The sequence below is a fragment of the Artibeus jamaicensis genome, unplaced genomic scaffold (assembly GCF_021234435.1).
Source record: "Artibeus jamaicensis isolate MK-2021 breed Jamaican fruit bat unplaced genomic scaffold, CSHL_Jam_final contig_415, whole genome shotgun sequence".
NCBI lineage: Eukaryota > Metazoa > Chordata > Mammalia > Chiroptera > Phyllostomidae > Artibeus > Artibeus jamaicensis.
This window is the reverse complement of record NW_026521823.1, coordinates 35002448-35014450: the sequence shown is the minus strand read 5'-3', so window position 1 is coordinate 35014450 and position 12003 is coordinate 35002448. Positions and strand designations below refer to the sequence as shown.

Sequence of the window (12003 nt, the reverse complement as noted above, 5' to 3'; positions counted from 1 at the left end):
TAGTAGCTATCATCATTTTAAATATCTCTTTAAAGGGCCTTCGTGTTTCCAGAGGATTTCTTTGTAATTTACCTTTTTTAATATGATAAGAACTTTGTGAGGTGGTCTCATGATCATCATTTGTAAGTATTAATTTTAGCAAATTTAGGCTCAGGGCTTTACTCGCCCGGAGTGAATTAGCCAGTAACTTACAAGTCTGGAGCACCAAAGTGTCAATTTCTCCCTGAAATATCTGCTCTTTCCTTTACATGCATGATGGCCAAGTTTTCCGTAAGATTTCATATGGAAATCTTAATTCTTGGCCTGATAAAAACTTGCAAATGCACTTCATACTCATGACCTCCCCTTACTCTTTCTATTTTAGACAGTTATAAATCATAGTATCAGAAACGGTAACATCACATGCTGGGTGCTACTTGTCACAGCTGACAAAGTGTTTTCACAAATAAGATTTAAACAATATGCAATGAATAGTATAACAAGTATGACTTTGAACTCCTTCTCAATAGACCTTTTGTTTATACCCATTACTCCCCAGGGCCCAGCACAGAGTAGAAAAGGAGGCACAATCCAATCAATACTCGTTCGGTGAGGTTAGACCGGATCCTGGAGTCCTCCCTCACACTATTTGATGCCAATGTGCCAAGCTGTCATTATGCAAAAAGAACACACGAGAACCTCTTAGCCACAAAACACGTCCTTTTAGATTAAACCATGCAAGGTCTATGTGTTCAATTTCTCATGTAGGACAAGGATGCTATGTTTGAAGATGAGTGTGTTAATGGGAAACATCTGAGAGTCAAGTAAGGGGGAGTCCACCCCCTAGCCCCCCCAAACTTCATCTAAAATATCTCAACCCACACTACTGTCATTTGATACAATGACACCCTGATCCAAAGATGGCCTGCCGGGTGCCCAACCTGTGGCCCGTGGGTCACAGGTGGCTATGAATGCGGCCCAACACAAAACTGTAAACTTACTTAAAACAGTGTGAGATTCTTTTGTGATTACGTGCCACAAGGTATTTAAAGTGTAGCCCAAGACAACTCTTCTTCTTCCAGTGTGGCCCAGAGACGCCAAAAGGTTGGAGCCCCCTGGTGGGATCTAGCAAAAGAGAGTGTCTCGTCCAAGCCAGCTGGGTCACCTGGAGGGACAGGCGGACTCTGTCTCAAAGAATCTGCAGCCTGTCCCTCTACTTAAGAACTTATAACATCGGAAAGGGTATCAGTGCTTGGAAATTAGCAATGTCGACCACCTAGAAGAGACATTATGAGTGAATTTTAAAATAAATTGAGATCATCTATTCCTTCCTCTTGGGTTTAACATAATCCTGTGTTATAGCCAGGGTGAGTGCAGCCATTGACTTAAGATATTTTTCTTCCAATATTTTCCCTCCTACTCTTTCTTATTTTAATTAAAAATACATATATATATAAAACATAAAACTTCCTATTTTAACTATTTTTAAGCTCAGTGGTTTTAAGTATATTCACAAAGTTGTATGACCAACACTTTACCATCTCCAGAACTTGTTCATCATCTCCCAACAGAAGCTCTGTCTCCATTAAGAATAACCCCCAGCATTTTTTGTTGTTGTTGTGGCAAAGATAGCTAGCTGTCTACCAAAATCCTTCCTTCCCTCCCATGTTTTCCAGCGCCCTTTCGAGGACAAGTGGCCACACAATTGATTAAGTCTAAGGGAATGAGGTATGCCACTTTGGGATCAAGTTCCTCGTCTTTAAACTTTTAATTTTGACCTAAGTATAGATTTACAGAAAGTTCCCAAAATGGTACAGATGACTCCGCGTCCCCTTCACCCAGCCTTTCTTATGTAGTACATTGTATTAGCCTGATGCAATATTAAAACTTAGACATCTGTGTAATCCACAGAATATATTCTTAGTGACAAGTGTACATGTGTGTTTACTTCCTTGGAATTTTATCACATGTAGCACTTCATGTAACGCCAGTGGAACCACCCTGATCAAGTCACAGAACTGTTCTGTCACCCACACTGCACCTTTATGGTTTCTAACCCCCCTGCCAATCACTAATCTGTTTTCGCATCTACAATTTCGCTCCTCCAGGAATGTCTTAGAAATAGAATCGTACAATATGTAATCTTTCAGGGCCAGCTTTTTTCATGCAGCATAATGCCTTTGAGGTTTCTCAAACTTGTCCCATATAGCAGTGGCCTGTTGCTTTTTATTGCTGCGTAATATCTCATAGTATAGATATACCTAGCACGGTTTAGCCATTAGCCCATTGAAGGACCTGAGGTTGTTCCCAAGCTTTGGCTACTATGAATGATAAAGCTGCTATGAGTATTCATGGGCAAGTCTGGCGTTTGTTTTGTTTTTCACTTGCTTCCAGCTTTTCATGAAATCTTGGTAGTCAGGCCTTAAAGTTTATCAGTTTAGTCTCTTCCCAAAGCCATAAACTCTTCTACATCCCAAATAAGCCAGCAGCCCGTGATCTGTTTTTAGCACTTGCAGAAACGGACAACTCATCCTTGGGTTGTTTTCAGATCCTTGGGACTGTCAGATGGGAGAAGACTAGTTAGATGCTGCTTGAAGATGATGTGAATTAGCGCCCAAACACAGACAAGGGAGAATGAAACCGTCTTAGCTGTCCCTAATAGCTTTTTTAAAGGAATCTTTAACAACTTCTTACGTTTTTATTACACATTATTCGGAATAAGAGGAAATTCAAAAAGTCATTTAAAAAGAGCCCACAACATGTTTCTTATGGTAGGATCAGCATAGCCTCGTGATAAAGTAAACCTTTGGGAGGCTGGGCTGGGACCGGTTGTCCACCGATGAGTCACATCATTTAATTACTGTTGACTGGGACTTCTCCATGTGCAATATAAATAAAAGTGTGCCCCTCACTACTCACAGGTGCTCCACATCAAGTAATTACAGTAAAGCACTCTCTAAACTGGGATAATCAACTCCTTAGCCATTAATAGCCTACTTACTCATATTATCACTATTATTTAACTAATATAGCATTCTTACTTAGTGTTTCCAATAACAGTCTCTTGTTTAAAGCAACGCCCTTTTGCCTCCTTTTGCATTTTTAAAAAGTATATAAAAACATCATTAATCAGGGCAGTCTGTCTGCTGAGAATTTCTAAATTAACTATGATGTCCTCTACCTTGCTGAACCTCTCTATAGCTATTCATAACGATGGCTCCCCCAACTGCAGCCTACCTTGGTTTCAATAGAATCATGGCCTGAAAGGATACCAGCAACTCTCTTTCTGGTAGTTAGTGATTGACATTTTTTCAGTCCCCTCCCCAGCTATTCCTGCCTGTATGGATATCAGAGGTTTACCTTGCTTCTCTGCTCCTTGCCCAAAGCTAGCTCGAAGGTCTAATCTTCCCCAATACCCTAGAGCACAGGTGGCAAACATGGCCCTCCACCTTGTTTTATCTGGCCTGGCACCTTGTTTCTACCTTGCTCCCTAGTTAAGGAGTAGTTACATTTATACAGTCCTAAAGTTACATTCGGCCCTTTGAAGGCAACTGTGTGGCTGATGTGACTGCTGGTGAAAATGAGTCTGATAGCCCTTCCCTAGAGGGATTCAGCATTAACCCCATTCACCCCACACCCCAACAAAGGAGCACTGAGCAAGGCATTTTTCTCTCTTCCCCATTTTTGTTCTTAGGTCTACAAAGCACCCAAAGGGTGCCCACCCTTTAGGCCCAGACACTATTGGTATTGAGGGTCTTTTGGTTCCCTCCCTCCAAAATGCAGTCTATTTTAACCTGAAACATTAGACCTCTCTCTTGGAATCTCAAAGTGGAATCTCCTTTATCCTCCCCCAGAAGGTCCCTAATGGCTTCTCTTCTTGGCTTGTGCCACCACCCAGTCTTTCAACGAAAGATCTTCCTCTCCCACCATCTGCTTAGGAGCAACCCTGAGCTGGCCAAGCATGTTGTTGATTTTATCTGTAACCCATCTTTTTGACAGGTGTCCTCACTTTTGATCTGGGTGACTTTGACTACGTCACTTCCTAGACTTTCCCTTGGACCTGAAGTCTGGCCCAGGGGTGGGATGGGGTGGCTCTAGTGTGTCCCTGTTCCTCCAGCTCAAGCCACTCCTACTGGATGGCTAGCTCCTCTTCTGCCCTGTCTTCCCTTGGCCCAGATTGGAGGAGCTTTACCAACCCCTGCTGGAGACTGCTAATGTGCTTTGCAACTTGTCTTTGGAAGTATAAACTCACTTTCTGATGCTCCGTGTTATTAGGTCAAATCTCCTGAAATTTTTCAGTGCTTTTTACACATTCAGACCAATGGCATGAAGAATTCCAGAATCTGTGTGACAATGAGAAGACCTGTCAATTTCATTCACTGAAGGTTTGTTAAAGACAGATTGCTGGCCTGGCTGATGTGGCTCAGTGGAATGAGCGCCAGACTGCGCCAGACTGCGCGAAGCAAAGGGTCACAGGTTTGATTCCCAGTCAGGGCACATGCCTGGGTTGTAGGCCAGGTCCCCAGTGAGGGGTATGTGAGAGGCAACCACACATTGATGTTTCTCTCTCTTTCTCCCTTTCTTCCCCTCTCTCTAGATATAAATTAAATATTCAAATTTAAAAAAAAAGACAGATTGCTGGGCTCCAATCCCTGAGTGTCTGATTCATTTACATTTCTAACAAGCTTCCCAGGGGATAACTGAAGCTGCGGGGCTGAGAGCCACAATTTGGGAACCAGTTAATGGTTAAAAGAAAAACTTCCCTGAGGAACCAAGGTTTCCTAAAAACATATTGATCGATTAATTGGCCTATATAAGTAAATAGCTTTCCACATTCTCACACAGAAATCAATCTAAAAATTTTAAAAGCAAATGTATTTATGATAAGCCATCTAGTTAATTCTAGAGCACAAATAATCCCATCAACTGTACAAGCAGTATTAGGAAGGGAAGAGTTGCCATGAGTAGAGCGGCCCCTAAAGTGCATTCATTCACATTAGTAAAAATAAGAGGCCCATTCATCTCCCTCGTGCAGATGGACCCAAACGCCCTCCCCCCAAACATGGTCATTCAGCCCTGAAGGCAAAGATGACCCGCTAAAGCATCTATTAGAAAGAGCGCAGGCCACTAATCCATACTTCATATGTTTCTTCTCCTTTTGCAAAATTTCAAACCTAGAGAACATTATATTAAACACCTATACGCCCTTCCCCTGGACTCATCGATTATCATTTGCCACAGTTGCTCTCTCTATATATATATATTTTTCCCTCTGGTTGCATCTTCTAAGAAAATATTTCCCTACATAAATACAAAACCATCATTACACCTAAGAAAACTAACATAAATTCAATTTATGGTCCATTACACATTATACAGTCTATATTCAAACGGCTCCCAAGACTCCAAAGTGTCTTTTGCAGTTTTCTCTCTTTTTTCTGAAAGCCAGCATCCAAATTTCACACATAGCATTTGATCATTAGGTATCTCTAAGTCTTTTCAATTGAAACATTCCCTCTGCGTTTTTGTGTGTTTCCTGGTATTAGTTTCTTCGTTTAAGTCCAGGCCGGCTGGACTTTCTGGATTTGTCTGAGCATTTCCTCAGGATTAGATTTGGCAGGAGACTTAACTAGATGATAGCACATCCGCAGACGACGTAGACATCCAGATTGTTCCACTACTGGTGATGCTAAGTTGGATCACACGGATAAGGTGACTTCTGTACATTTTTCAATTCCTTATAGATAATCTGTGAAGAGATACCTTGAGACCACGTGTGTATCTTGTTTCCAACCTCCTTTCTTTAAAAGGCTGAGTATCCACTGACCGGATCCTTGAATGGTCAACTGTTGAATGGAGAGCTGCAACACTTCGATTTTCTGTCTTTCCTCCCATGATTACTAGTTAGCATTCTTCTGTAAGAAAAAGTGGGGGGAATCTCTCCACACATACATATATATGTCTATACATGTACATATATATCACTGTAGACTCATGCTTTTACTTTTTATTTAATTTTTATAGTCCATTATTATAATTATTCTTTTTTGATATTTAAACTGTCCAGATTTGGTCAGTTATAGCTACTTTATGCCAATTCTTACAGGTGGACACATTCACATTTTGATCCATTTTTGTTGTTGTTGAGTTCCTTAAATTTTTCAATGGACTCTCATTTTTAAATGGATTTTGGTATTTTCTAAGAGGAAGTAGGTAGGCTTGTAAATTATTGACCTGAAGACAGCTTGAATCAAAATAGTCTGGTAGTACACCTGGAAATATTGACTTACAATATGGTTGTATATCTGATAGAAAGTTCTTTAATTCCATTTTAATGGGGTTTATTTCAGGGTATTTTATTTTTTTTAAACTAATAATACTAGTAGTACCTGGTAAAAAAAATTAAAAATTAACCAGAGCCTCACAAACCCTACATTTTCTTTTCCATTTTAAGTCACTTCTATGCATTTTACATTCTTGAATAATACACATATCATTTGTTTTCACCTAATAAACAGACATAAACTTGAAGATATATGGACTTTCACATCATATACCATTAAGTCACACTTTTTCACAGACTAAAATTTTAATTATTAATTACTTTTTTCTTTTAAAAGTAATATAAACACAGACTAAACACAGGAAGTCATAAAGTACAAGATGGAATATAACAGAATTACATTTTCCTTCTACTTAAGATCCCGTCTCGCCTTCCTCAAAATCCTCTACTCACAGATTCTTGAAGTTCCAGAAATTTCAAATTCAGAAAAATATATGCATGCGAATCCTTCATCATTGTTGTTACTAAACAAATGGAATTTACAACAACCAGTGTTCTGCACTTGACCAGTTCCCCAAACTGAACTGGAGAAAACTCTCACATCAGCTAACTCTCTTTAATGGATGCATAACCACTTCCATGCTGGCTGACCGTTTGCATTTCTTTATTTGCTTTTCTTTTCTGTTTCAAACAATGGTGCGGCAACATAACTGCGCACATGTTTCCAGGCATTCAGACTCAATATCGAGTACTAGAATTACCAGGTCAAAAGGTCAGAATGTACTTTATTGTAAGAGATATTGTCAGTAGTGCATAAGAGTTCCCTTTCTCTATACTCTTATTGATACTATAAAGGAGCAAAATTTTAATGTCTGCCATATGCCAATGTAAAAGGTGAAAATCACATTTAACTTCTTCAATTTGAAACTGAGCATTTTTTATGTTTATATACTCTCTATATTTTTGTCAGTATCATCTCTGTGATTTTTCATTGAATTGTATGTCTTTCCTTTATGATTTTGTGAGAACGCTCTATATATGAGGAAATTTGAGCTGTGTGAGTTGCGTCAGGGAAGCAATATCACTTTCCTTAGTTTTTTATCTGTTAATTGCTTATGATATATTCTCTCTATATAGTTAGATTGATGACTATTTTGCTACATGATTTTATTTCATCATTTTTCTAGTATGTACACAACTGTTCTGAATTTTTCAGGGGTGAAATCGTATCAGCTACAAATAGTGATCATTTTGTCTCATATTTTCTTTTTATAGCTATTATTTACTTATAGTTATTAGTTTATAGCCATGATTTTGTAGTTGCGTTGGCTGAAGTAATAAGTAATAGCACTCCAAATATTTTATGGCAGAAGACATGTAAACTATTAGTACTTATCAACTGGACTTTTTCCATTGTTCTGAATATTCTTCTTAAAAATGGCCACCTTAACCAAAGGGGTTGAAGTGGTTAACATTTTTATAATATCTAATTGTAACAGAAACATTAGAAATAAATTTTTTAACTATACCAAATCAAACATCACTTTCAAGTCCTTAGTAATAGGAATAAGAAATCTAAGAGATTTACAGTTATTGCCACAGCTCCGTCTCTTTCATTTATCTCCTTAATCCTACTCGACCTTTAACCAAAAGATGAAATTGTCCTTCTAACCCAAGGAAAGCAGAAAGCAGAACTATGGAAATAAATAGAAATGTGCTTCTACATGAAAAAAGTAAACAATGAAAGGAAGCGGCATCTTGACCTTGCTCAGGAAAATTAAATTTTCCCAAATAAAGTTTTCTTTCAATAGATCTCAAAAACAGTGCAACTTCAGAAACACTTAAGTTGAAAAACAGTTGCAGGATGACACAGAATAAGGAGAAAGCAATGGGGGATATTTTTGAGGTCCAAGAAAATAAGAACACTGCTGGGTGACTGATAAATTGACTTTTAATTGTGTTAGAATCTGGTGTTATAGCTTCTTCATCATGCTGCACTAAGAGAATACACTAGCAGATGTTACAACACCCTCCAAAGATTTTCAATTTTATTATTATATCTATGTGAATAAAAGGCAAGCCAAAATAACATCAAGGTAAGTAAAAGATTCATTATCACCTAGTGTTGAAGTGTCAAGTTCTTCCTTATCTAGGTCTGACAGATGAGCACCTAGCACTTTATACAGAAGGCAGAATGAACACATAAATTTAGAATTGGAGATCCCACATTTTACAGACTCTAATTCTAGAAACATCTTGCATAGGAATGATAATTCTGCCTGAGAAGACTCTCTTCTGTACTTTGCGGACAAATGTTATGCCAAGGCTTTCCAAAGTGACTTATCACAATGCCAGATTTATAAGCAGGTTTAATCAACACTAGCAGACTCATCTCATACCAAACACCGCAGGATTTACAAGATCATAGACCGTGGCGGTAACATGTAAGCTGGCTTTTTCTGTGCTTAACTTGGAACCACAGATGTGATCTGCTTATACCTTTTCAAGACTTAACATCTGTCATGAGCATGATGAAAAACAATGACTTGGGAAATTGGACTTATTTCAATACTAATTTCAGTGGCCTGCCCCAATGAAGCTACAGGATGGATATGAATAATGCAAGAACAAGAGGCCTTTTTAATCCAGGCTAGGAGATATTGACCATTAGGGGCTACAGATTTGAAGCCAACACTTAGGACACAGCAGACTATTCTTGTCAAATATGCACCTATTCCCTCCAGAAGCACAGTGTAAGATTTATTAGCATCCTAGTCGGCACTTAAGAAGAGTGGGTTCATCTTTACTTATTGTACCATCTGAACTGGGATTACGTGACATCCACTAAACTACATACGTTGTTAATTTTCTATGCACGGTACCACAACTCCAGTCAACATGTACACCAACATTATTTGGTGTCCATAAGAATAGATTCTCTTTAGTCTTTGGTTGATGGACACATCAAGGTCTTAGCATTAACAATTCAACCTTAATTTCTTTGTAAAATTTTCTCTTCCTCCTTTAACTTCTGCTTAACAGAAATGAACACAGTGGTTTAGTATTTTTGCCTTATATTGCCATAAGGTCCAACAACATGTATTTTAAAAATAAACTTCCTTGAAAGAAAGATGACTGGCAAGCTAAAACTTGCAACAAGTTACATCACCAGTGTACTTTCAGAATGGAGTCCATCTTGGTCATCATGGGTGGAAAGACAACACCCTTGGTTACTTCCTTTCTCGGGAGGTGTTACAGCATTTTATTTCCATTTCTGAAAATCTTATGCCTCTGTCTTGAGAGAGTTGTTTGGGAAGGGAGATGAGTAAACTTAAGCAAAGAACAGTATATTTCTAAAGCAAACAAAAAAACCCCACCACAATAACTTTCTTGGAAGTATAATATTGAAAGCACAAATACACTTGACCCTTGCCTAGCTTATTTCAAATTATGTAAAAAGCTGAAAACCTGAGAATGATGTGCTTTACTTTCTAACATTAACTTAGCAGACCAATCCCCGTGAAAAACTCAGAAAATGTTAACTGAAAATTGAACCAGTACTTTAAGATTATTGCAAATTCAGAATAAAATTAAAATCAAACATTGGATTGGACATGAAATCAAAGCTTTTATTAAAGTTGACGAATTTCTGTTTATGGGAAGCATGACATTTAAGGTATCAGTAGTCGGTCAAAGACGAAGTGTTCCAGGGCATAAACTGATGAAATTTTAATTTTGTAAACCCTGGATTTGTTGACTATCTTTGCCTGTTGGTGGTCTGTATTCACACATCCCTGACTTTTAGTTATGATGCAATCAGGAAAAATCTAGCTGCCAAATGTGACTGAAGACACTTTGATTGTTATCAGACTTTTCTTCACTTTTATTCTGCTTTGAGCAAAGAGCAATCTTCAAGAGCACGGGTGGCCTGAAGAGTCTGGAGAGGAAGAGGCCGGCTCTTCCGGTGATGGTCCGCCACTCCGCAGAGTGCCATGCCCAATCAGTGGGGACGTTTCAGAGGCAGCTCTATCTGTCCGGAATGCCAGCTCTCTGGGTGCCAAAACATATGCCTGCGGTCCGAGGGAAGAGAAGCGGAAGGCCCTCTGTGAGACAGTCTTGAGACTTTTCATTGAATCCACAAGCACACAGGTTGGTTTCCATAACCTGGAAAAATAGTTCTTTGGTGGGGGGCAGGATGCTATAAAAGGCATATTGGCCAATCACGTCACGGAGTTAAGTTTCATCTGACATGGCTCATCACTGGTTAGTACAATACTATTTCGAGTGCTGAAGGATCTGAGGCACAGTCCTCTGGACGCTCTAAATAGGACGAGCCATGGCTTTCCATGCTGTGTGACTAGCCAGCGCGTCCTGATGCTGACTAATTGGAACTTCAATAACCGCTCTTCAACCTAACTAATAGATTTTGAATGTTACACCTCCCTAGATGGAGTTCTTTTTCCCAGAATCCATATGCCAAATTCTTGAATTTTCCAGCAGAGTGGTCTTATACTACTGCAGAAAAGCAAGTGTCAGAGGATTTCCATGACCTGTAGATTTTCTGGGACAAGCGTCTCCTCTCCTCCTACATTTTTGCTGACTGTCCTGGTTAAAATTCTCTGATTGCATATATTATTGATATTTAAATGTATTTATTTCTCCAACACATATTTACTGAGTGCTTGCTCTGTACCAAAGAATGTTCTAGGTGCTAGAGATGCAGAAGGGATAAGAGATTTATGCTCCTTGCCTTGTTATAAAGCCTATCGGAATACCAATAATTAAATACTAGCTCTTCAGTACAAGCGCTCTGGAATGGACAGCACAAAGTGGGGGTGCCCAGGCTACTCACAGCAGAAAGGGAAAAGTGGAGAAGGGAGTCAGGAAAGATATCTGGAGAGAGTGTCATTTAATTGGGGTCTAAAAGATGCCTGGAAAAAGATATATAGCAAAGATACGCAGAGAATAGGAGCAGAACTGTTCCTAATCACAGAACACATGTATGTTCTCTTCCTTAGAATTCTAAGGCCAAAAACAATGTGGCGTCACAGCCCAGCATCTTTTCCTATTATATCATTAATTTCTATTAATGTTAACTGTGGTCCAGGAAGAAGAAAGGAATTGATTGTAGATTCCAAATACTAGTTAATTCTGCGGTATTAAAATTCTAAAATTCCCCCAAATTGCAGAGTTGGAATATGTACACAGGAATGCTTTCATCAGGCCACTTGTTTCATTTATGAAATTCAATGTTCTGAACAATGACTAATGATACAGTGATAATTTCATCACGTCTAATTCTTAGGTGGAAGAGAAGCAGCAAGAAGCATAAGGAGGGATGAAGATGGTTGGGATGAATGGTCAACCATTACATGCTTTTTGGGGGCCAAGTCATCCTATGTTTCATGACAGGATGGGAGCTTGGGCACATATGTCCATGGGAACAGTTATAAATCCAGGTAACAGCAGTTATCTATTACCAGGTAACAAATTACTACAACACTTAGCAGCTTAGGTCAACACATACTGGATTGGGGATCCAGGCACAACTTACAGGGATCCCCGGCTTCCAGATCTCTCAGAGGCTATAATGAAAGTGTCAAACTTGGGGTCTCATTTGTATCCTTGGCTTAAGCTCAAGCTTATGTAGTTGTTTGCAGGATGGTGTTCCTCACTGGTTATTGGCTGAAAGCCACCCTCAGCTTCTTGATATGGAGAGCTCTCAGCCTGACAACGTAGCT

General features: G+C 39.1%; 1 protein-coding gene across 2 annotated transcripts in view; it reads right to left on the bottom strand.

Moving 5' to 3' along the window:
• HS6ST3 (heparan sulfate 6-O-sulfotransferase 3) overlaps positions 1-12003 on the bottom strand; it is a 606626-nt gene that overhangs the window by 378930 nt on the left and 215693 nt on the right. The window lies entirely within an intron of this gene.